Here is a 26,358-nt window from a genome sequence, read left to right as displayed (position 1 = left end):
GCTGGTCCCCTGCTTTTGTCCCTCAGCAGTCAACTTGAATGCTCTCACTTTCCCTGTGTCCCTCTGTCTAATAAAAATGTCTGCTCTCAAGAAAAAATTTCAAACTCTTTTCCTTGAAGATGCAAATAAGTGATAATAACTTAAAGTCATACCTTTCCAGAATTATTTTTTATCTTTTCATCTTGAAAACACCCTGAAAGCTAAAGGATTCAAACTTTAATTTGTGGTTTGTAGGCAGCCCAGAGGATATAGGCAGTCGTATTTCTAGAACAATAGTGTTGTGTCAGGTCCCTGAAGGGGTTCGATGGCCTATCTACATGAAGAGCTGAATTTGACTCTGCTTCTGGGTCTTGCCATCATGCCCACAAGCATGCGATTCACACCACCTTGTGTCTCCAGATAAAAAGAGTGGGAGGCCAGGACCTGTGAGTGTGGTGATGATATAGAGACTAGCAGCCAGGCCTGGTGACAGAGGGGAAGCAAATGTCATGAGTTTGATCATGGTCCTAAATTCTAATCAAAGGTACATCACTTTCCAGTTTCATGACCTCAGAAAAGACACTTTATCTCTGAGTTCAGCTTCTGATCTTTAAAACGGAATTCACAAAGTCCCCTTGTGGGATTGCAGTGACACAGGATGATGATGGACAGCTCCCAAGGATGGTGATGGCCTGGAAGGAAGTACTCCAACATTTTCTGGGAACTAAAAGTACCAAAGTTGAACATTCTAAACCCCAGAATCCTCCCTGCAGATGATCCCTGGTGTAGGCTATTATTTCTCATTGGCAACACACTCAGGCTGCCAACCCAAATGATATAACTCTGCAAGACTCCAAAACATAGGTGAGGGCAGTGCTCCTCTCTGGAGGAAGCTGGACCAGTGTTGATTGGTGCTGACAGCAGGTGTCGGGGAGACATCTTTGCGGACCTTCCAATTGCCACGGTCCTCTGGTAATTCAAATTACTTTCCAAATGTCACTGCATCTGTCTGAGTCTGACAGCTCTTCAAACCAGGGCCCTGTCTCTCAGTCTGAAGACCTGGACATATTCCTGAAGGGGCTTTTGATCTTCATTTCTTTCCACGTGGGAGGGTCCTTTGTCAGACAAAGTCCAGATTCATGAAACCTGCAGACAAAAACCCTAGTGACAGGTAGTGTGGCAGGTGTAGGCAATAACACTTCCAATGCAGAGACCCAGCTAGTTGGATAAGACACATGACATTCCTGAAAATGAATAGTCAGGGGAAAATACTTATACGGTCTTCAAACCCACTATAGCATCACCCTCACTTAATCTTGAAGTCTGACTTCTAGTAACTTCCAAGATATGCAGGACAGAAAATCCTGGATACTTAAAATAAGTATTGCACAGTCCTATACCAAACTCCTGGACTACATTTCTTAGAAGAAGGACCAAGGCATTCGTCCAAGTCCTCAGCACTCTTGCTTAACATAAAAGTGTAACCACCTTGGATAGTTGGTTTCTCGGTCACTGCAAATTGGATGTAGCATATATAAGATGTTCAGGAGAAGGAAGAGGGAAACATAAGACAGCTCACTCAGTAGCAGTAATGAGAATTGACAGCTGATTGCCTGATGGCAAAGAAAATGCAGAAAGTTAAGCAAGAAGAGGAGCTGTGTGTGCTGGGTGCTGGTAGAAATTAAGCAGGGTCATCCCAAAAGGGTTAAACCCAGTTGTGTTTCTAAGAAGGCAAAGAGGTGTGTAATGCACTTTAGAAAGTCTTCCATCCAGAATGGCTAAAATAAATGAAATTTTGGCTTTAGAAAGAACAAGCTTGGGATTTCAGGAAAATTCACTTAAGTGGAACACTGTACTCCCCTGACAGTAGAAGATAAATGAGGCGGTACTGTACCTGCAAAGGCCGCCAAGACAGGCTGAGGAAAGAAAATAGACCCCTGTAACCTTTCCAGCAACTCATAATGTTCTGAAATTTTCCCATATCCTCCCAAGAACACCCTGGGCCATGCCTTGTTGTAGGGACTGCTCTGTTCTCTGCAGTGCAGAGAAACCCCTGCCCCTAAGGTCTGTCTGCCTCTTGGGAATGAATGCTGCGAAGATATATTGCAGGTCACATCCCTTCTGCCTTTTACCTTCCTTTGCATAGGTTCCCCTATGCCTGGGTGTTGATGAGTAGACATCTACTATCAACTTGGACTCTAAAGTAAGCATCTTTCCAAATTCTTAGAGGTTTAACCAAAACACACCAAACTTTTACCACTCCCTTATGCATTTACAGCCCCTAATAAAAAACTCCATTTGCTGCCAGCAGGTATTTTAAGAACACTGAAAGAAGCTGGATTCTATAATAGTGGATGTTCTCAACCATAGCTTGAACCTATAAACCACCAAAAATTACAGACACCCAGTGCTCCCACCACACTAGACAATCTGCTCCACTTTACCTGGGATGGCCTTAACATCAGTATTTTTCAAAAGCTCCGCCATCATTCAAATGTGCAGCCAGAGTTGAGAACCACCTGCTTACCCAGGAACAAAACAGAAGTAGATGTAATTTGGGAGCTCCAAGTAAGTCCTCTATGCCATCATGAATCTGCCATGACAAGGTCGAGGCTGACTTTGCTGAGATAAATAAAGCCTAAAAACTGCCTTTAACCCATTCTGTTCCACTGTCTCAGATGTACTACATCTACAAAAACATAATTTTAGCACATAGTATATAATTTTACAATATATAATTGTAATAATAAAAAGAATAAAATCACATTATAATAATTATAATGTAATAATTTATCAATTTATATAAACTCTAGATTTACTATAATAGTATATAAGCTCTAGATTATGATTTCTAGTCTATTTTAATGTACTTGTGTCAATTTCATTAAAGTATTTGCAGAACTGAAAACTTGGAACTGAACATGATTTCTTAAAGATCAGATACTAAAAAGAGGGTAAAGAGAAAAAGGAATGTTGCCCTGGTATCACCTGGTGTCTTTCACATGGTGATTGAGTAAAAAACAATTCCACAGTCATTTATGGGCTTACAGCTCCTCCTTTGTAGAGAAAGGAGGGGACAATACCACCATAGTAGACTTTACCATCTGAATGACCTGAGCCAAGTATAACTGGCCAGATGCCTCTGCTTTAAGTGAGATGGGCTGGAAACTCTTGGGGCCGCCCTCTCCTGAAAACTGGCCCTCTGGAGACTGGCCTGGACAGGTGAGGAGTAACATAAAGGCCTGATTTTTGAGAACAATTTGCTTCTTAGTTGATGGGAACTTTTGGGGTATAAAGGCACCCTTTCCAAAAGTTTATCTATTAGAAAGCTCTGCTTTCTTCCTGGCTGCAGCTGAAGAGCCCTATGCTCAGATCTCCCTGTCCCAGCACATTGGTATCAAAGCTCAGGAGTCCTGTTTCTTCACCCTAATCAGTTACTTGATTTACATACACCCCACTGGTACCAACAAATGATTTATGTGTTGCTCATTAAAAAAAAAAAAAAAAAAAAAAAAAAAAAAACTCGTTCCACAAGATAAAATAAATTTAAAATAAGAGAAGTGAGACCAAGAAAGTATGAGTGGTGAATGAGATTAATATCAAAACCCAGACCCATCTTGGAATTCAATATTCTGGTCAGGAAGGGAATACCAATTTGCTTCAGTGTTTTCTAATTGCAATGCAAAGAAGGAAATGGGATCCTTCACACAATTCAGAGTTCACAACACTAAATCTAAACAGTCATTCAAGATAAACACAACCATTCCTGGAACTAAAACCAGACAGGAATGCCTCCCCTAGCTCCATGTGGAGAGGACTCTGTGATTTAGTGAACAGCATCCTCAAAGCAGCCCTTCTATAAACATGGCAATGAGTTTCACAGGTCTGTTTGTAAAAATATCCCTCAGTGTAGGCTGATGTCATAATACCAAATTGTTACCCAAATTAAAAAAGAAAATTCTACAGGGGACCAGCACAAATGTTCCAAATACCAGAGTCTGGTTTAATTAGAAAATAGCTTTTGGAGAAACTAGAATGAGTGAATGATCATCATCTCACTCCAGACACTGTCCAGATGATTCCTACTTCAGTGTCTCCCATCTATTATGTGAAAGAGCAAGAACACAAACAAAGGGTTTGGTTTGGTTGTACTTTTAATTTTCCTCCAACACTGTGTTCTGATCCAGACAATTAGATGGGAGACGGCCTGTGGGAATGAGAAGATCTTGCTCAGGATTACTACAGGACAAGAAGCCCTAAAGTTTGTTCTCTGTCCAGGACCTGCCTGGGGTGCCTAAGCTCAGCCTTGCCTATTTTTATATGGGGTACGCCCATCCCTGAATGGTTGTTCCACTTCGCCATGGTAATGGAAGAACACCCTTTCTAGATGCCTGTGAGGAGGCTCTCTGCCTCCACCAACAGGGCACATTCTACATTCAGCATGTGCCCAAAGCAGCCCCCAGCACCAGCTTCAGCTGCCTCCAGCACCCCCATCCTTGATCCCCCTACAGGCCCAGGAGTTTTGAACACATCTGGCCTCAGGTGTGGGAGGAGAACTGCTGCAGGGCATCTGTCTGGGGAAGAGGAAGAAAGAGAAGAAAAACGGCCCCCTCTGAAAGCTTTCCAATCACTCCAGCCACCACCATCTCTAATTCTTTTCTTAAAGTATAAAATCATTCTTCCACTGATCTCACTCGTGGTCAGAGCTCAGTACAGGCCCATCCGTCACGGGGCTGATTTGGTTCAGCAGGTGTTGGCTGGGCAATCGCTCATTTCAGGCTAATCTGCTAGCGGCTGTCAGGGGTTATGGAGTATTTATTGAGTTTGTGTCAGGTCCGGATGACCAATAGCCAACAGCCGGTGGATACGCACTGACATTGATGATATTGCTGAATTAAACGAGGTGATGTATACTCAACTTGCTTAGAGCCAGGAGTGGACCTTGGGATCATTTTATAATGCGATGCAGACGATCCCAGGGCTTTCCTTTTCAAAGAAAACATTACACACATGGCATTTCTATTTAAGGGGGAAGAAAACATACATGGTCCCCAACAAAGGTAGTCACATCGATATTTAAATGAACAAGAGCATTTCCTAGGGAGAACAGAGGGAACAAATAAGATCCAGACATTTAGCAAATGGTCCTCCATGCACTGCCAAGGCATGGTGAATCCACAACATTTAGATTTTAGGCCTCATCAGAAAAAGGCATAGATTGGGGACCCAGACTCAGAATCTATTTCTGGTGGCAATAAGATGTCACAGACAAGAGCATTTGAGTTGGATCAGGCATTGGATTTGAAGTCTGACTCTCCCATTTCTTAGCTGTGTGTCTTTGAGCAAATTCCTAAACTTCTCATATTCTCAGCCTTTTTTTTTTTAATCCCAATAGAATATTGGTACCAACTAGAAGGCCAGTATGATGTCACATACTTTTTCCTTTTCTTCTAGAAATAACCCTCTCTCCCAAGTCTCACCCAACTCCAAAAGAAAGCACAGTGTTTTCTACCTGTGTGACCTGTGTCCACAATGATGTCACAAAACTCATGGGAGCACCACATTCAAATAAGTGGAATTTGGTATAAAGTGTCTGACTTAGACCACCTCCAAAAGGACTTCAGCATTGAAAAATTCCTTTGCCGGTCCTATGCCCTGGCCCCAAGGTCAAGTCTGCACCACCCTCACAGGGAGTGAGCAGGGGCAACTGCCCTGAGCTGCAACTGGTCAGGCAGGTCGTGCTAACATTGCTGGGGGTTGCTAGCTGTGTGATGTTGAGCAGTGGCTTGCACTGTCTGGGCTCAACAGCTCATTCCAGGAAAGGCCCACATGGAAGTAATCGATCCCTCCAACCCTAACAATCATGATTTTGTGATGATTTTGGAAAAGAGAGGAAGTTCCTCTCTAATGCCATCACTTCTTTCTTTAAGAGAAGCATTGGTGTCCAGTGATGTGGTGATGGCTGCTTCTTGGAGGATAAATCAACAGGGAGAGACTTTCTTTCTCTTTTGGGGGACAAGAGGGCACTGGGGATTAAACCCAGGGGCACTTTACCACTGAGTTACATCCCCGGTTCTGTGTGTGTGTGTGTGTGTGTGTGTGTGTGTGTGTGTGTGTTTAATTTTGAGACAGTCTCGCTGAGCTGCTTAAGGACTTGTTAAGTTGCTAAGACTGGCTTTGAACTTGCCATCCTCCTGCCTCAGTCTCCCAAGCCACTGGGATTACAGGCGTATGCCACTGCACCCAGCTCAGGGGAACCTTTCTAAACAGACAAGGACTTAGAAGTCAAAGTGTCCTATATCCTATTGACTAGCCACAGCTTCCATTTTGGGGATGCCTTACTCTGAGCCAGGCACCAGGAGTATGTTTTTTCCTTTACAAATGGAGGAACCTGAGGCTTTGAGAGAAAAAGTGACCACACAGCTAAGAGGAGATGCAGCTAGAATTCAACTCTCAATCCAGCTGGCTGCACACTGCCCACTCTACCCCTCTGTCCAAGAAACACACATGACCACATCCCACAGAAGTGTCGGCAGGTCCCAGATCTACTTAGAGCAGCATCCCTTCTCATCCTCAAGTTTTCTGGAGAACTGCTAAGAAGCATATCAGAGGGTTTTACACCTCCCCTCCCTCTCTGACACTCCTACCCTACCCGTCTGCCCCTCCCTGCAAGAAAGGACAGAATTAAACACAAGGGGTGAAAGAGAAAAAGAAAGAACAGGTCCCTGCATAATGATCCCCCAAATAATTGATGGCTACCTGCACCAATATATCATGCACATATTAATCTATCACATATTAATAGAAATGACTGGCATGCAGTGTACATATCTATACATCCACATGCATACTTCTTAGATCGCTAGGTGCTCTTGGCAAGTATGTGACTAGCTCCGCAATGCTTCCCTGTGATGGAAATTGAATTTAGGTTACAGAACATCATCTGGCCCAATTGCCACTGAATTATTCCACACAAAATATCAAAGTTAATTTTTGGGCCTGTCAGCCCTGTTGATGAGTCGGGCGGCTGTCAGCCCGGCTGCTTCTGCCTTCAGTGCCAGAGAAGAGTCTGAAAGTCACGCAATCCAAACAGCGACCTTGGCGGGGACGGGGGTTAGATTACCAGGATGATTAAATGCCAAGGCGAAGGTTCCAGAGTTGGGATTTGAATACCTGTTTACATGTAGGATAACAGATAGCCGCCCAGTGACAGCAAGGTTGTAACTCACTCCCCGGAGTGCTGCCACCACCATAAAACATGAAGGCCCTGCTCGGAAAGTCTGCACCCTGGCAGCCAGGCCTCCGGAGTGATTTAAAGTCCCGGATCCATTCAGAGACTATCTAATCTATTGTCTTTTATTACATGCACTACTCAGTCTCTCTCTCTCCCTCTTGCAACTTTTTTTTATTCAAGAAGTACCAGCAATCTAATCTCCCTTAAAGGAATGCTATTCGAAAGTGCTAGTTTGATTCGAAGAGAGTAAGGATTTTTTATGCCATAGTCCAATAAAAAAAGAAATCGTAACTGCTGCCACTGTAGAAATATATATATTCTCTCCACCCCTACAGACCATCCTGGTCCTGCACCCTGTCTCTTTCCATTCTTGCTTCCACCTTAAATGCCCCCATAACCTCCCCCTCAAGGAAAGCCAGCAGGGCCACTTCTTTGCTTCCCTTCTGACTAATTGTCTTGGGCCATCTGATGTTGAAATAATCCATAATTGCTTAATCTATCCGCGTCTGTGTGGCAAGAAACGGAAAAGCACTTTGGAAAGATCAATCATCTAAAATCATTGAGTAGCATATTGGAAGCTGGGTCGTCGTCTGCTCCCAGCTGAGAAAATGATGGTGGTAAGAGATAAAGGCTCAGAGAAGAGGCTGTCTCTGTCTCCATAGCTTTTTGATTCTGAGATAGATTACCCAGAGCACTAACTGCTCTCCGTTTGTGCTAAACAAAGATAATAGCATTGGAAGTCACAGCCACATAAATGATACGACAATCAAATAAACGACCCCATACCCCTTGTCTCCCGCCAGCACTAGCACACTTATAGATTAGGCAGCATGGTGGGAGCAAAAATCTTTGCCATTGGGACCTGGATCACCAGGGACCCAAGGGAAGTGAAATTAGTTCCCAAATAATGCAAAAAAAATGCTAAATGTTCCATTTACTTTCTGTAAGTAAAAGAAATTCAGGATGGCAAAAACTTGTTGGAATAGAGTCAGATCTCTCAACTTCATGGCTATTCAACTAGTATTACAGCACAGGAGACTGTAGGGACTACGGAAATGCAGTCCAAGGTCATGCTTTACTGGTTGGGATCATCTCTTTAACCATGCACTGTCCCTCCATGAACTCACAGTTCAGGCTGCTCTTCTTGCTGCTATCAATGCTAAGACAGTGTCTACTTCCCAGAGCCCTGCCCTTTTTCTGAAAACTCATTGCTAGTTGTCCTCGACAGAGGAAAAGTGGCTGGAAGGAGGAACACTGATCACCTGAGAAAGAAGAGCCAGCCCGCTAAGTGTGCCCTCAGTCCTTTAGTGCTGCTTACCCGATGTACAGACACCCAGTTTGGGATACAGGGAACTGGGAGAGGCTCCTAGAGGGTTAGGAATGCCCTAGAAGCAAAGCTACAGGTCAAGCTTTCATCAGATACCACAATCATTGCAATCTAGACATGTGGCAATGTTGACAGATCAGAGCCTTTGGTATCTAAAGAACCCAAGCCCACGTTCTCCCTACACCATGGGATTAGCCCTGTGAGTAAATATTTCTGCACTTCAATGTTAAAGATTCTTCACAGTGATGTTGTGAAGGTCTGATCTAGTCATGTGTCATTTAATAGCAAAGAAACAATTCTGAGAAACATGTGCTTAAGCAATTTCGTTAAACCATCATGAGTGTACTTACACACTAGGACAGCTACAAGGTAACTAAGAGATTCAATCTCATGAGACTGCTGGGTTGACTGAAATGTCATTCCATGGTACATGATTATATTTTAAACAACTGACAAATTAAAGGCTCTTTCATAAGTAGTTGTTGTAATCAAGTTATTTTATCCCTGAAAAAAACCATGTGGAGTAAATATTATTAATCTTCCTAACTTACAAATGGGCATTACACTTACACTGAGACACAGAGAGGCTTACGTAACTTGCTCAAGGACATCAAGTTCACTTCTGTGTTATAATTATCATCATCATAAATAATAAGTGCTAGCCACCACTTCTCTCATCCAAGAAGATGCACTGGATCTTAACGGAAACCTCACACTTATTCTCTCCATCAGTGTGACTCAAGCCACGCGAAGCACTGGAGGACCTTCCAGAGCTTCTGGAGCAGCCTCAGTTGCTCACAGAGCTCAGAGCCACTGTACATAATGGGTACCCTCAGAGTCCAGTTGTTTTATCCTGATCACTGTGTCCCTACTTCCTCCTTTCCCCTCTCTCCCTCCCTACCCCAACGTGCCCTTAGCTGAAATCTAGCTTCCTCAGTTACAATCCCCACAATACCAGTTAAGTCTGTGTCTAGGGGAGAATACTTGATCCACCTAGGACTGCTACTGTGTTAAGCATTGCTGGTGACTAAAACAATTTAAGGCATAATCTCCAGGTCCAGCCCCTGGTCCCCAGCCCCTTCCTATGGTAAAGAGGGACTGTATGTGTCCAAGAAGGCACGGATATATCTGAAGAACTTGACAACTCACCACAAAGGATTTGTTAACAGACTGCAAAGGGGAGAGAAGGGAATAAAATGCAATGGCAGAATATGCTAGAATCACACATTTAGACTAAAAGGTAGCAAAGTGAGAGCAGGGGGCCACACTCTGCCCAGAGCTTCAGTACTATGTAGAATCTTCATAGAGAACTAAAGTCACGGGTTTGTGGTGGACCCATTTCTTCCCCCAGCACCTCACCCCACCACCACACACAAACACCCACACCCACACTGTACCCTTACTGAAACAAAATGAGCAAACTCCCAGTGTGTTTGGACTCAAGAGTACATGCACTTGAGGGTAGGGAGCTCTTTGCCTAGTGACTGCGTGAAATATTCCTTCTCTCTTGAAATCAGTCAGCAAAGTGAGATGTTGCATGGTGGGGCACAGTTCATGACACCTAACAGGTACTCATTCAGTAAACATTTTCTGAGTGAATGAATGAATGGGTGTCCAAGAAAGACGTCACTTCCTGCTAGCAAGAAAGCAGTAGGGGAAATGGAGGCTGTTGGAGGTGACTAACCCTAGTGGAGCCAGAGATAAAGTGGTAGCAAAATGGATATTAGAAAGGAGGTACTAAGACTGATTGAGTGACCACAAACAGCACAGTCAGTGTAACTGGATAAGATTCCCAGGCTCTGATTAGTTAACAGGTGCAACACCCTTGCAAAGCATACAATATCAATTTGGAAGCTAGTGGAGATATGCCCTGGAAAAGGATATAAAGCTATAAGGAGAGGAGTCCAGAGGAAATGGGGCAGAGTGGGGGAGATATGAGCTTTCAAAACCTAGGGAAATATCACAGGAAGGGCAAGGACACTGTGGCAGCCCTTCTCACAGGCAACCTGGCTTTAGCCAAAGAATAGGAAGGTCATGGCTACAACAAAAATATCTCAGAGTCAATAATAGGTCCTAACAAACTTTCACAACTTCTCAAATTATTTGAATACGAGAAAATCTAAACACATGGAGGCCATCATACGGTATTATCAAGGAAAAGTGAATTTCATGTTTTCTCTTAATATTTTTTTTTTTATTGGACAGATACAGGAACCTGAAAGTTTGGTTTTAAACTAATGCTGCTTTGCAGACCAGTGCAAAGTTTCAGAGCAGGGATAAATCCTTACCTCCCCTTACTCTGGAAATTCTATCTCACCTGATTTGATCTTGGACTACCAACTAATGAGGTGCATTCTCAAAGAGAAAGCTAGTTCTTGCCTTTGGAGACTATCAGATTTTCTGATTTCCTTGGGCTGACCACAGTCGTTAAATTTCAACTACAAAAAAAAAATCTATGATAGCAACAAAAATAATAAAATATCTAAGATACACAAATAAAAACCACATTAGATCTTATGGAGAAAAACTTTAATCTCAACTAAGGAGAAAAAAAAATTATTCTTAAAAAATGAGAAAGTATATGGGTGAAAAAAAAAACTTAAATACAATAATATCCTGGATGAATTAAAGACTACATATGAAAGATGAAACTATAAATACAACTTTCTAATGGAGAACAATATTTTTGTGATCTGAGGTAAAGAAGAACTTCTTAAGTAAGACCAGAAAAATACAAATCATATAGTAAAAATATTTTGTAAGTTCAAGTGTAGTATTTCTATTCCATGAAAAATGCTATAGAAAAAATAATAAATGGGGAAGAGTATAAAGAATATTCAAAGTTAAAAATTAACAACTGGATTATTGTCAAGAATATATAAGCAGTTTTCACAACCAACAAGAAAATGGGAAGCTAATATATAAATGGAAAAGGATGTAAATAGGCAATTTACAGAAGGGGAAATCTAAATGTCTAACATGTAAAGAAATATTCAACTCCATTAACATTTAGAAACCTGTGAACTAAAATAGCAGTAATGTGCCACTTTCTGATCATCTAAGTGTCCTAAATTTAAAAGTCAGATAATAAATTATGAGAAGATATGGAAAGATAGAAACCCTCATGCATTTTCGGTGGGCAGGTGCACTGGTGCATCCATTATGGAGAACAATGTGACAATACTTAGCAAGAGCAAAAATGCTAAAAAAGAATCCAGAAATTCCTCAGTATTTCAATCACATAGTTGACTAAAATAGCAGGAATTGGAGACAATGTAAAGAACCCACCCCTATGGAATTGGAATTAATGTGGTAAATACTACGTAATAGGGAAAGCTATGCATCAGATGGAGCAATGAACTATAGGTACACAGTAATATAAATGGATTTTTTTAAAACCAAGTAGTGACTCCCACTTCTGGATGGAATGGAGTAACTAGGAGCAGGAGACACTCCCACAAAGAACAGATAGGGAAAAGAAAATGACAAATGCTGATAGTGCCAAGAGCTGGCAAGGAATGGAAACTCCATGTCTATGATAGTCCAACCACTTTGAAAACATTTACTACAATTCCACTCCTAGGTGTGCCCTCAACAGAGATGTATATATATGTTTACCACAAGAATCTCTAAGAACATTCACAGCAGCACTACTCATAATCATAATCACCAAACCAGAAACAACCCACATACTTACCAAGCATGGAATGAACAAATACAACTGGTATTTTCCCCAGCTGAATATGACATTGCAATGAGAATACGTGAACAGCATAGATTAATCTCACAAATATATCATTCAGTAAAAGAAGTCAAATATACAAGAGATCATAATGCAAAATTTCATTTCTATAAAATTCAAAAACAGGCAAAATTAATCTAATTTTGTTAACTGGGTGAATTTACTAAGCTGTGCCCTTCTAATTTGTACAGTTTTCTGCATGTGTACTATACTTCAATAAAAAGTTACATAATATCCGGGCACACACATCTGCAATCCCAGCAGCTCAGAAGACTGAGGCAGGAAGATTACAAGTTCAAAGTCAGCCTCAGCAACTTAGTGAGGCCCTAAGCAACTCAGCAAGATCCTGTCTCTAAATAAAACATAAAAATGGCTGGGGATGTGGCTCTGTGGTTAAGTGCCCCTGGGTTCAATCCTCAGTATCAAAAAAAAAAAAAAAAAAAAAAAAATATATATATATATATATATATATGAACATAATAAAAACTGGAGTGCTGAGTGGTACACTAAGAAACAGAATTAATTAATTCCCTCCTATATACAAATGCTCCTATATACATGAAGTTACTATGAAGAAAAAATATTTAAAAATAAATAAAAAACAAAGGAGAAGTCTGAGGGAAAGCATTTGTTTTAGTTTTTTCACCATTATGACTGAAAGACCCAACCAATATAATTATAGAGGAGGAAACATTTATTTTGGGAGTTCACAGTTTCAGAGTCTCAATCCATAGACAGCAGACTCCATTCCTCCAGGCTCAAGGTGAGGCACAACATCATGGTGGAAGAGTATGGCAGAGGGAAGTAGCTCACCAGATAAGAAATATGTACCCCATAGCCCATACCCTGAATGAACCACTTCCTCCAGCCTCACCGGCTCCAGTTACCACTCAGCTAATCCCATCAGGGATTCAATCACTAATTATATCAAGGCTATAATCCAATCACTTATCCTCCAAACTTTCTTGCATTGTCTCACACATAAGCTTTTGGGGGACACCTCACATCCAAATCATAACGGCATTACAGTAACGAAAAGAAAAAGGAAAAGAAAGAGGTGTCTAACAGAAGAGTTGATGTGGATTCCATATGGCAAATCATGAGTTAAGAGGTAGAGGACAAGGCAAATATTCTGTAAGATGGTGTAAGATGGTATTGACAGATGCGAATGCTTTCTAAGCACTGGGACCTACTGCTGCCACCATTATTCACTACTTCTATGAGTGAATTTGATTTCACAGTGCAAGTAGGAATACAATCAAGGAAGGAAGGAAGAGGGAAGAGGGAGGAGAAGGAGGGATGGAGGGACAAAGGGAGGAAGGTCTGGTGAGGAGTGTTTCTTGGTGTTTCTACAATCATGTAGCAATGTGGGCCTTGTGGACTCATTACCAGATACGAGTATATTATTTTTCATCACAAACTTCAGATCCTTTTCTTAGTGCGAAGTGGGAAAGAGAGTCTCACTGAGCATGAAACGACCTGCCCCAGGCTAGAAAGCCATTGATTCCCAGAAAATACACTTCGTTTGGGTGTTTCATTTTTTTGGTCATGGTTTTGTTTTATTCCTTTTGACCTAGAAGATTTAATTGAAATCAAGAAGTCTCCCAGACAGACTGAAGCTGCACTTAGAGAAGGCTGTTTGCAGCACAGGCTTTCAGAAGTGGGAGCTGTATTAGTCTCTATCGGCTTTTGCTTCTTCCATTTTGAACTCATTGTCCATTTTCAGTCCATGCTCAGTCCTTTAAGACCACTTCAAAAGAGTCACAAAGGCAAAGAAAAATGTGTCTTGGAAAGTCTCATATGCCAAGATGGAAAACTCGAAGTTTGGAAGCCAAAACTATGACCCACAGTATCCCTAAAGTGGATCATAATTCTTCTTGTTTCCTTTCTTATAAGAAGGGCTTTAAAGTGTCAAATTTATCAAATTATATTTTACTTCAGATATTTCCAAATATTTTTCTGGAAAATAATTGCCCATCTGATAAATTTCCTGTCCCTTGTTAAAATCACTTCCTAGCCACCCTTTCCTCTCCACTCCCTGGCCAAATAGGTCTTACTTCTGCCCCACATTTCTGCACACATCTATCATTGTATACATTTAGTTCTATATTAAAATGGTGATTTACTCACTGGACTATGAGTCTTGAAGACAAGACTCTAAAATATTTGTTTTATAACATCCAGCACCTAAAACAATATCCAGCATTTGAAACATCTTCACCACTTACTAAATTGATTGCGATGGTATCTTTATGTACTCTAATGTGCACTTGAAAAATGGAATCCAGGCAAAAAGAGTATGTTAAAGAGTTAAGTGAGTAAGAAGATACCTTTTGCTGAGGTCTAATACCACACTCCCACTGAGGCAACTGTTTTGTAAACAGAACTGTTCTCTCTCTCTCTCTCTCTCCTCCATAACTTCACTCTCTTTTCCTCTTGATATACAAACAACTTTTTGAACTCTTATTTACTTAATTTCCAAAAACGTTTTGAGAAAACACTTGGCATTTCTGAGACGTTCACTGTCCTTAAATCCACTGGTCACTCAGCAGATGACTTTATACAACTTTGGTTCCTATATAAATTTGTCTCCTTTTAGAATGCTTTCTTCACCCTGTCCAATTTCATGGTGAGAGAGCTACATGGCACAATGAAAGGCTATTAACTGTCCTTATGATTTGAGCAGCTCAAGATTTCCCAAGTGCTTTTATGCATTATCTCATTTGAGACTCATATCAACTCTGAAAAATAAGTCCATGCTTAGAAATGAGTAAACTGAGGTTCAGAGGACTAAGGGGTTGCTCAAGGTCATGGAACTAGTAAGCAGCAGAGCCAGGACTTCTACCAGCCCAAGTCTTCTGCTAGAAAGTACATGTTGTACCAAGTAACAAATATTCCAATAATGACTCTCACTCATTCACATAATTTAATGTGCACAGTCAAATGAAGGAAATTTTATGAAGTTAATGTTATATGGCCTAGGTGTATTATGTAAATGATATGGTGTTAACTGAGAAATATAAAAACTTGGTCCCTAGTGTTAGAACCACCAACCCACCCAATCACACCATCAGACATTCTAAAAGGAAGGATTTTCTTTCTTCCACCCTATTCTGCCAGAGGAGAAACAGAAGCACCAGTGACTGCTTGTCCTTTGGTGAAAAACTCCATTGAACTCTTGAGGGATCATTTAGTCAAAACGGTTTAATGATACACTTCTCTGGAAGTTGTCCCCAGTTTTGCAAGTCAAGATGGCAGATAAACTTCCCTGTGAGGTACAAAGATTTTCCAGCTCCTCTCTCAGTGGACTGTGCAGACATGCATCCTACCAAAAATATAGCTTTCAGATGCCAGTCTCAACAGGCGTGGGTGTGTTTGCTTAGAGCAGATGCTGAGCACCATGTGGCAGAGGGAGGAAGGACTAGGCCGATCATACTTCTGACATGATGTTTGCTGGAATCTAAACTCACTTCTCAAATCCCCAAAAATTGAGCTGGGCTTTCATGAGGCTCTTTGGCTTTTAGCTCCAGCTAGAGGAATGGATGTCTTCCTACCAACACTGGTAGAAGATTTAAGTCAATCACTAGCAACCTGACCTACAGTCAGAACATGCCCCACAGTGGGGCCTATTTTTTTTTTTTTTTTTTTTTTTTTTTTTTTTTGGTACTGCTGGGAATTGAACCCAGGGCCTTGTGCTTGAGAGGCAAGTACTCTATGAAATGATCTATATCCCAGCCCAAGTGGGACCTATTCTTTGATTCAGTTTATGACAGTATAAAAAGGAGATTGCAGACACCCAATTATACAATCTCAAATCATTTATGTGTACCTACTATAAAGCAATTGCCAAAAGAGGAACTAGGGAAGATACTGATGCAGTTAGTCATGTTTTTCCCCTTGAAAAATATGTATATGAATAGAACCCAGCCTTTGAGTGCCCTCTATAGTACGGACTATAATCAACACTATATTTTGCACTCATTATTTCTTTTAATTCTCCCAACAACTCTTTCAAGCTGAACATGATTATCCACATTTTGGAGATGAAAATTCTTGAGTTCAAATAAACAAAGAAATTGCCAAAGGTAACATTGCTACTAAGTGACAGAGCTAAGATTTGACCCAGACCTATCTGGCTCAAAAGTACATTGGATTACAGAGAAATAATATGCATTACTTGCTGAAGTACATGATAATGGAGTTTCATTGATGTGTCTATAAAACCAAGTCTTTTTCTGAAACATATTCACAAGGAACCCCGTTTTCACTTTGGAACCCATCAGGAAAAACCATGAATGGACATATAGTTGGTACTGGACTACCAATAAATTGAATAACCTGCAGCCTCAGTGGTGCCTGAATCCACTGGAGTGAACTAGGAGAAAGGCTTCCCTTTCCCCACAATGAAAATGATAGGAGTGTTCAAGGTTTTATTTTAAATTCATCTTGGTCTGAATCATCTTTATATTCCCCACAGCACCTTGTACAAGGCTTTGCAAATATTAGGTGCTAAATAAATATTTGTAGAAGGAAGAAAAGAATGAGGGATGGAGAAAATAAGTTATTTATGAAATAGCAAGGGAAAAAAAATCAGGAAAAACAAAAACAATGTAGGCTGGAAAAGTGGTTCGTTATCCCTTCTGGGAGAAGTCTCCATCTGCGGCTCTGGTTCTTAGCACCTTTTCTTCTGCTACACTGTTCAGAATATAATTTTAGCAGCATCCTGTTGTCCATTAGCATATGCTAACTTATGTCTATCCAAGTACTTAACAAATATAATTTAACAAACATACTTACAAACATAATTATGTGTCTACAGAGGATATATTTTCCATTATCCTTTCATGCAACTCTCTGCCTGAATCTACCCAATTAATATATAAGGTAAGAGGGGAGGGGAGATTTGTTTTATTTGCTCTGTATTCTCCCTGCACACTTAGGACAATGCCCCATTTAAAGGAAGGGCTTCATAAACTTAGCTTAAATAAGCTTCCTTCCAGTGGGCACTCTGTAAATCCTCCTAAAGACCAAGTGTCCTGCTTTCCACTGCTTGCTTTGGACATCATAAACAACACAGCACCTGACCCAGGTACAGATGAGGTTCACCTAGCAGAATATGGAAGCTCCTTCTTAAGGGTATCCTAAGTCTGGAAAGGTAACTACAGGAACATACTGCCTACCCTTTACCCAGATGCCTTAATAGAGTCTCCTTGGGAGGGGCTCATGCTGGAGCGATAGCCTGTTTCCTTTAAGTGAGAGTGAAGTCTGGCTTTGAATGCAACAAGAGTTCCTTGAAGCTTGAAGTGTTCAATTTTACTTCGCCATGCCCCCAGTATAATCCATTGAAAGGGCACTGTCCTTCAGGCCTTTCAGCTGGGCTGACAGCTGCCCGCTGATTAATTGACAGGTTAAAAAGATTGATTCCACATGTCAGAGCTGTAACCCTGCCAGAACAATACAGCTGTCACTTGGGCTGTAAAACAGACGCTTACATTAGCAGGCCTGACAGAGCCGCGCACGGACACATGCACCTGCCTTTATGGAGAGCCTAAACACACGTCCACGCTGAGATTAATCATCTTGAAAGCAACGTTGGAAGATCAAATAAATGTTTCTGTGATGGAAATAGTGGTAGCAATGCCGCCTTGGCATGTTCTTGGTCTGCAGATGGTGCCCAGTGGGCATGCCAATAATGGTGCAGGGGACAAGATGGGGCTTCAAGAGTTGTGTGCAGTTACTGTCTGCACTTCGAAGGCCCAGTCCCTCCAACCTGCACTTTCATGCAGTTCCCTACATTCATAAACAAAGCCCCACCATTTGCCTGGAACTCCATCTCTCAACACAGAGCTAAGCCTCCAAGACAATAGCACACCCAAACAACCAGACCACTGTCATGCCAACATGTTTGTGGAATGATCATTTAAAACTTCAGTGGATGAGAACTTCCTACATACCCAAAGTCAGAAACCTGAGCATGTCAAATGCAGGAAGAGACCTCAGTGACCTGAAGACACATATTTTCCTACCAGAAAATATCTGGGGACACCTAGGACATCTAGACAAGCATGGGCTTTTCCAAAGCTGTTCCATATATCTTACTTGCCTGTGAGGAGCTTCAAAACAGAAATGTCCCAACATAGCTCTTATATATTTAAATTTTCAATAGCCTGAAATTGTCACTATATAATTCAGCAAGGAGCAACAACAAGCCCATAATCAGGTTAATACCCCCACCTGGATCTGGTAAGAATATCTAACCAGAGTTATTAGGATTTACAAATTTCATGTGCTCTGTTTTAGTCACTTTGGTGTTGCTGTGACCAAAATGCCTAAAAAGAGCAACTTCGAGAAGGAAACATTTATTTGGGACTCATAGGATGGCAGAGTTCATTGCTCTGGGCCCAAGGTGAGGCAGTACACCACGGAGGAGGGGTCCAGAGGAGGGAAGCTGCTCAGCTCACAGAGGGGCCAGGAAGCAGAAAGGAAGCCGGGAAGGTACTGCAGAAAAGATGCACCTTTCCAGGGCACGCTCCAGTAACCCACCTTTTCCAACAACACCCCACTTTCCTACAGTTACCACCCAGTCCATTCAAGCTAAGATGGACTGATTAGATTATGACTCTCACAATCCAATCATTTCACATTCTTCACTAATACAGGAATTTGTGGTGGGACTGGGGCGTGGGGGGGCACCTCATATCCAAACCATAACATTCTCTGAATACCCTGGAATTTCCCATACTGAAAATGGTGCTTTGGAATAAAAAATGCCTTGTTAAAGGTTTCAATGAGAATTCTTAGCCTCATAGAGTAGTGGTCCCCAAATGTAGTTGAAAATTACAATCAATTGTGAGATGTTTAGAAAATGCAAATACTAGACCCACAGTAAGGATATGAATCAGAATTTCTAGGTATAGGGTTTAGACAACTGAATTTTTTAATAAACTTCCTAGTTGATTCTCAACACATAGGTATTTGGTAACCACAGCTTTCAAGTCCATTCAAACTAAAGTCTCATCTAGCAAACTCTTCTGTGTAAGGAAAAGTTCTATTGGAAAGACTATCGGAACATGTTTATTGACAAATTTCTCAGGGAATAGTCATGTCACAAAAGACATGGTGAAAACTATCAGTATCATCAAAATACTGAAAAGTAGATAAATAAAGACTATTCACACACACATATATCTTGTTAATAATTTAAAATAGTTTAAAATATGTATTCATAGCTTTTAGATAATTGCCTAAAATCAGAAAATTCAGTTATGATATATATATATATATATATATATATATCTATAAATTAGGTCATGAACATTACAAAGGTAATATGTGTTCATTGTAATACAGAAAAGCATACAAAAGTTTTCTCCTCCAATAAAAGATGATTCACTCTCTCCTCATCTAATCCAACCCATATAGGTAAGCAATATAAATAGCTCTCTGTGTGTTCTTCCATTTCTTTTTCCATGCTCATACAATCATATACAAATGCATATAGACCTACATATAATGTAGTGGTTACTATAAAGTGTTAACCTGATGGCTAAGAGATGCCCAGATAACTGACAAAAATATTATTTCTAAGTATGTCTTTGAGGTTATTTCTGGAAGAGATGAGAGTTTAAATCAGAGATTGAGTAAAAATGACCAATGTGGATGGGAATTATCAGATCTACTGAGAATAAAATTAAAAGGCATAGGAAAAGCAAACTGACTCATTGTCTCTTGATCTGAGACACCCATCTTCTCCCATCCTTAGGCATCTTGGAACTCAAAGCTCCTGATTCCCTCCCCACTCTATCAATTGCCTTTGGCCTCAAAGTGGTAGTTACACCATAGTCTCCCCTGCTTCTCAAGCCTTTGGACTTAGACTTAATTACACAAGTGGCCTTCATGGTTCTCCAGCCCACAGATATGTGCTGAGGGACTTTTCAGCCCATGTGAGTCAATTCCCATAATGAATTCCCTCTTCTATGTCTATATATACATATACATACACATATATATATAAATTACATATAACATATATTTATGTATATGTTATATATAAATATATATCCTTTTAGTTCTGTTTCTCTGGAAAACAAATATGCATTTGGTTAATATGCATGGTTTAGGTTTTCTTTCCTTTTTAAAATGTTGTCATATTGGGCATATTACTCTGCCACTTCTTTTGGGAGAATGCATTTTAAAACACATCACAAAGTCATAAATTCTACCACTGTATTTCATCTTTCAGGGTCTCTCCAATGCTTCTTGTTCCACATCCCAGTGGATTATGCAGATAGTATATGTAAGGAAGGAACTCTGTGCATCAGGGCAGAGATGACAAGTAAAGGAGAAAAAAAATGTATTGATTTAATCTTTAAAAAATAATTGGCCAATAACTGAATCAAAACAGGAAGGTGAGTTTGTAACTCATGAAAAGAACAATGCACTCTCTTAATAAATAGACAATACCAGTACAAGTCAGTGAATTATCTGCAAGCCACAAAAGAAATTGTTTTCATTTCTTTATAGTCCCATCTCAAATGTGTAGCTGCATCTTGAATAGTTACTATGAGCCAGGCACTGTGCCATGTATTTGTGTTAGGCGAGTACAATCTACTATTTACAGAACACACACAAAGCAGATGCTACTCAGTTCTATTGATCTTTCTAAGGGATACACGAGTGAAATGGATGATACCATCAGGATGACTCGTCTATCAGTGGCATCTCCACAAAAGGAAATGAGGATGCCATGTTCATCCTCAATTAAAACTGACTGAGGGCCATTTGCAGCCCTGGTACCAGAGGACAATTAAACTAACACCCCTAAATCCATCCTGTAGCAATCTCTAATTTGAAATGCAACAAAAAACAGACACATTGGATGCTGAGGAGACATGACTCCCATGGAGAAGGAGATCAGATACCAGCCTTGGCTCTCAGCCACCATTCTGCCAGGCTGGGTGTCTCATGAACTCAAGAGCAGTCAGATGGAATCCTCTAGGGTGTCTTCCCTGAATTCCCTCACATGGAATGCACTTTACCCACCTCAAATCACAGAAACACAGAACCTCTTAACCTAGCACCAGGTTTCTGAATATCCTCTATAACAGGGACTGCTCAACTATTCAGAACGAAAAGTTTGTTACTTCACCAAGGCAGTTCAGTCTATGTGCTCTCAACTTTTGACTATGGTGTATAATAACATTTGTGTATATTATCTAATGTGATTTGCATTCCCAGGAATTCTTGTTACCTTGTGACCCTTTCCTCTTGAGGATAGCAGTAAAAGGTTTTTTATAATCTTGCCCCAGGGAAGGGATGACAGAATATAAGAGTCAAATTATAAATGTGAAGTTTCAAAAGCCAATGTCTAAGCAATGAGTCAAAGACTTAAAAGAATATGAGATTGGTCTGGTTCAGATTACCTCCATAAAAACATGAAAGAAACAATTATTTCTTCTAAAACTAAGAGGAAGGAGCTCATGAGTCCAAAACAAAAGAAAGAAAATATGGATTCTGTAGAGACCCTGAGAAGAGATTCCTACCTGGGCTGATCCTGAGAATGACGATAGGCTTTCTAGAATAGAGCAAGGGCAGAAAGTCCTCTGTCCCTCCACCAGCTCCCTCCATCTCTATAATACATCCCAAAGATCCCAGCAAGACCCCTGTGATCTAAGTCCCCCAATGCAGACCATTACGTTGGAATCAGGAGGAAATGTAAGGGGAAATGGACAAGCAGAGAGCCTAAGAGTCTCCCATGCCAGAGAGTAATGGGATATTCTTCATGCAGCCACAAGTAGCATGCATAAGGAGCAGCAAACGTGATGAGGCTTCGTGGTACGAAAGAAAGACATTTCAGAGAGATGCCTGGACCAAAGAGTAAAGGCCAAGTGGCGACGAGGACACCTCAAAGCATGCCAAGGTGGACAGATGGTGGCAATCCAGGAGCAGCTCCCCAGCCCTACTGTAGTCTCTTCTCTCCAAAACTCACTACAATTTACATACTTTCTAGGGGAAGAGAAATAGGTGAGGGACTTCAAATTGAGATTGTTTCCTCAGCCCAAGCAATGTGGTACCATAATAAGTTTTGATAGAAAAATATTTTGAAAGTATATTTCTTGCCCATATAAGTTAGTGGGTTGAGATTTGTGTCTGCAATAACTATTAGAAAATCTTTTTGTCCTGTTTGGATAAAATAGGTCTCTTTGTACTTGGCATCCATTACTTCTAATTCCCTTCCCAAAAGTTTGAAAGTAAACAGAACAAATCTTCTGCATCAGCCCTACTCTAAGAGCTGATTGGTACTGATCCATAACTGTTATCAGGTCTCAGCAAGTGTGAAAGTCAGAATTTACAAATGGTTACAGCAGCTGGGCACTGACATGTCCTAAAGCACATGACCAGTGGACACATCTTATTGGACACAATTTATTATGACACTTATGGAATAAACCAAATGTGAAGTGAGCTATGTGTTAGTGAGCTATGTGTTAGTCACAATAGTACTCTGTATCAAAAAATAAAATTTTTTTAAAAAACTAGTCCATTGCTATGTTTAACTTAAGAATTAAGAAGCACTATAGTAGTCTCCCCTTATTTGTAAGGGATACATTCCAAGACCCCAAGGAGCATGCCTGAAACTGCAGATAATATCAAACTCATATGTATTATGTTTTCTCCTATACATACATCTATGATAAAGTTTAATTTATAATTAATGCACAGAAAAAGATCCATAACAGTAACTGATAATAAAATCAAACAATCATAACAATACACTGTAATAGAAGTTATGTGAATATGTGCACCTTTCTCCCTCTTTCTCCAAATTTCTTATTATGCTTTCATCTTTTTATAGCTCCTTTTTGGCACACTTGCTTTGGGGGATCATTATTAGCAAAGTAAGGGTCACTTGAACACAAGTACTGCAATACTCCAATGGTGGATCTGATGGGTAACTAAGGGGTATTAGTGTATAGAGGGCGGATACACTGGGTTAAGGGATGAGTTAAATCTCAGGCAGAACAGAATCAGGATGCATGATTTATCATGTTATTCAGAATGGTGCACAATTTAAAACTTATAAATTATTTCTAGAATTTTCCATTTAATATTTTTGAACCTTAGTTGACCACAGGTAACTGAAATCATAGAAAGTGAAGCCACAGATAACGGGTACTGGATTTTATACAATATTACTGCAAACATTTCAAGGTAGTGATTTAGCCCCCTCCCAACCCAACCCACCCATTTTCTTCTAAGCTAAATGATCATATTTCCTTTAAATATTCTGCCTATTAAAATTTTAGATCCCTACCAACCCGGTCATTTAGTTTTAGCTGTTATTTAGGAAATCAGGATTGAAAAGGCAGGGAGTAGGTGACTACAGTCATAAGATTCCTGTTTCCTCCCAGCTTTCTTCAACTCCCCAGCCCTAGAGTTCCTCTTTGGAGAGGTTCTAACCCTGGCTGGGTGGCCCCAGAGAAATGTGATTTGGGTCTGTACAAGCTTTGCCACAAGTCTCTTCAAAGCTTTTATGGTGAGATTCAATACAGATATACAGATCAATTATCTTAAAAGCAGCAAGGAGGCCCATCAAATATTTCTAGCTTTAAACAGGTTTATTTCCATCTGCACTTATCTCTGCTATTTAAACTCCATTGCTTGCAGTTAATCTTATGTAATGCAGCATAAGAGGGCTTATTTACTTTCTAATGACATCAATTGGCCATAAATATTAGACATCCAAGGTTCGTTGAAGCTGTGGGGACAGTTTTCCATTCTTACTTGACATTTGACTATTTGCAGAGCTTTCTCTTCTGTTTGTTCTTGTGTGACTCACTTATCGGCTGTCATAGGCCCATGTTCGATTTATTTAAATTGAATGAATAAGTACATTAGGCAAGGCTGTCAGAGGGAGAGAGAATGGGAACTTATTGGGATGAGTGATAAGTCAACACACTGCAATAGAGATTCTCAGCAAAACTGCACAAATCAAAATGCTAAATGGAGGAAAGGAGACAGCCCTGGACCACCATAGGCAGGTACAGGGAATGAAAAGCTCCATGGCTCTGAAGATGGGAGGAGGTTCCTGGGTCTGAGGTTACTGTGGTCCTCATTAAAATCAGTGCCAAAATTCTTCCAATGGAGTAGACACTGAATCTACAGATGATTAAAATGTCTAAAATAAATTAGCTGGTATCTGAATAGTTTGGAGTCAAATATTCCGTTTTATATTGTCTGTTTAATTCTTAAAAGAGTTGCTGTTTTTTCTTCATTTTACAGACTAGGATCCTGAGGTTCAGAGGTCATGAGGCTCACCTGAGACTGCAGAACCCTGGACCTCACAGCCCCCTGACCTCACTCCTTCAACTCCCTTTCTTCATCCTCTACTTGGGAAGCAGAGACCCAGGACAGGCCATTCTCCCAACACTGAAATTTCTTCCCTGCACAGATTTATCAACCAGCTGATTTGGCAAATTCACACAGTAGATGGAAACTGTTAACTTGAAAGTTGCTAGATGATTACCTATGGTTAGAGTTCCCTTCCTCCCACCCATTTCTCCCTTCAGAGACCTCAGTGTCTAAGGAGGGTCTTAGATTTATTCTTCAGTTGACTTTCAACCTCATAAACACTTGTTTGAAATCTTAGACTGCAATTCAACTTAAAATTCATTTTAACAAGTATTTGTTGGTTACCCATTAGGTGTCCAGGATTATGTTTTCCAAAATGCCCCATTTTCTCCTGGTTGCTAGAAAGTACATGGCCAACAATGTAGGCATCTAGATTTCTCTGAAGTTCCTCATAGAAAGGAAGAGTGACAGTCTTTGGAATGGATAATAATAGAGTCTCTCCTGGGGTCAGTTTATTTCCTTTCCATTCATTCATTTATTCATACAGTGCTAAAGTCTTGCACTGGGCACTGAAGATTCAGTGGTGAGAGAAAACACCAAGGTCCTTTCCTTTAGGAAGTTTGCAACCCAGCAGGAAAGACTAACATGAATCCAATGATCACACTAGTGGATGGATAATTACAAACCACTCCTATGTTGTGGAAGCATGTGTTAAAGAGGGGGAGCCAGAGAAGGACAGTATCAGGGAACATTTGCTCTTTCACCTGAGAAGCAACTAACTCTATGAAGAATTGAGTATTGCTAAATATGTGGAATGGGAGAAGCATCCTGGTTAGAGGAGAGAGTTTATGCAGATGCCCTGAGGTGACATAAGCATAGTTCAGAAGAAGGACACAGTGGTACCAGTAGATACTGATGAGCTGAGCAGGAGCTACACATCAGAGGACCTTCAAGATCATTCAGTCCTTTAGCCTTTATCCTAGAATCAACAGGAAACCACTGGAGTTTAAAGCAGGGTTGCTGATGGAATCAGACTTACATCTTGAATAAAAGAAAAGTCACTGGTAGCAGTGTGAACAACGAACACAGGGCACAGTGGACTTGCAAAGACCAGAGCTGCTCAGTGCAGCAGATGAGTCGAGTGATGGTAGCTCAGACTTGAGTAGTGATGTAGAGATCAAGAGTAGAAGATAAAAAGAGTTCTTGGGAAGGTAAAATTGATAGGACTTAGTGACACGTTGGGCACATGGGGTGAGAGAAAGGGATGTCACAACAGAAGCCAGCTAAGTATTTTTACTTAGAGTGCTACCTCTTCAAATAGGCACTAGGAAACTCCCACGACTTTTCATGAAGTCTTCAAACAATATCATCCTACTACTCAGAATGCAAGCCCTGTGATGATACAGTCCTACTATTCTGAAGGCAGGCCAGGATTCACCCCCCTCCCCAAAAATGCAATGCTTGGCTCATAGGTGCTCAGTAAACACTTGAAGAATCTCAGCTACTTCTTACCCTCTCTGTTCTGCACAGATCTCTACAGCTAAAGGAACTTCGCCAGAAGTAGTTTTGATCTGAAAATACCATCTGAAATATTGCGTCTCAAAATATCTGTGTATACCTCTAGTTCCCCGGTGGAAATGCTCCCTTGTCTCAGGTGGAAAGGATTATAGACCTCCTACTAGTCATCTGTCAGAGTTGCCAACTGGCCCACAATAACCTCCCCTT

The sequence above is a fragment of the Sciurus carolinensis genome, chromosome 4, assembly GCF_902686445.1.
Source record: "Sciurus carolinensis chromosome 4, mSciCar1.2, whole genome shotgun sequence".
Taxonomy (NCBI): domain Eukaryota; kingdom Metazoa; phylum Chordata; class Mammalia; order Rodentia; family Sciuridae; genus Sciurus; species Sciurus carolinensis.
Note: the sequence above shows the minus strand (reverse complement) of the source record.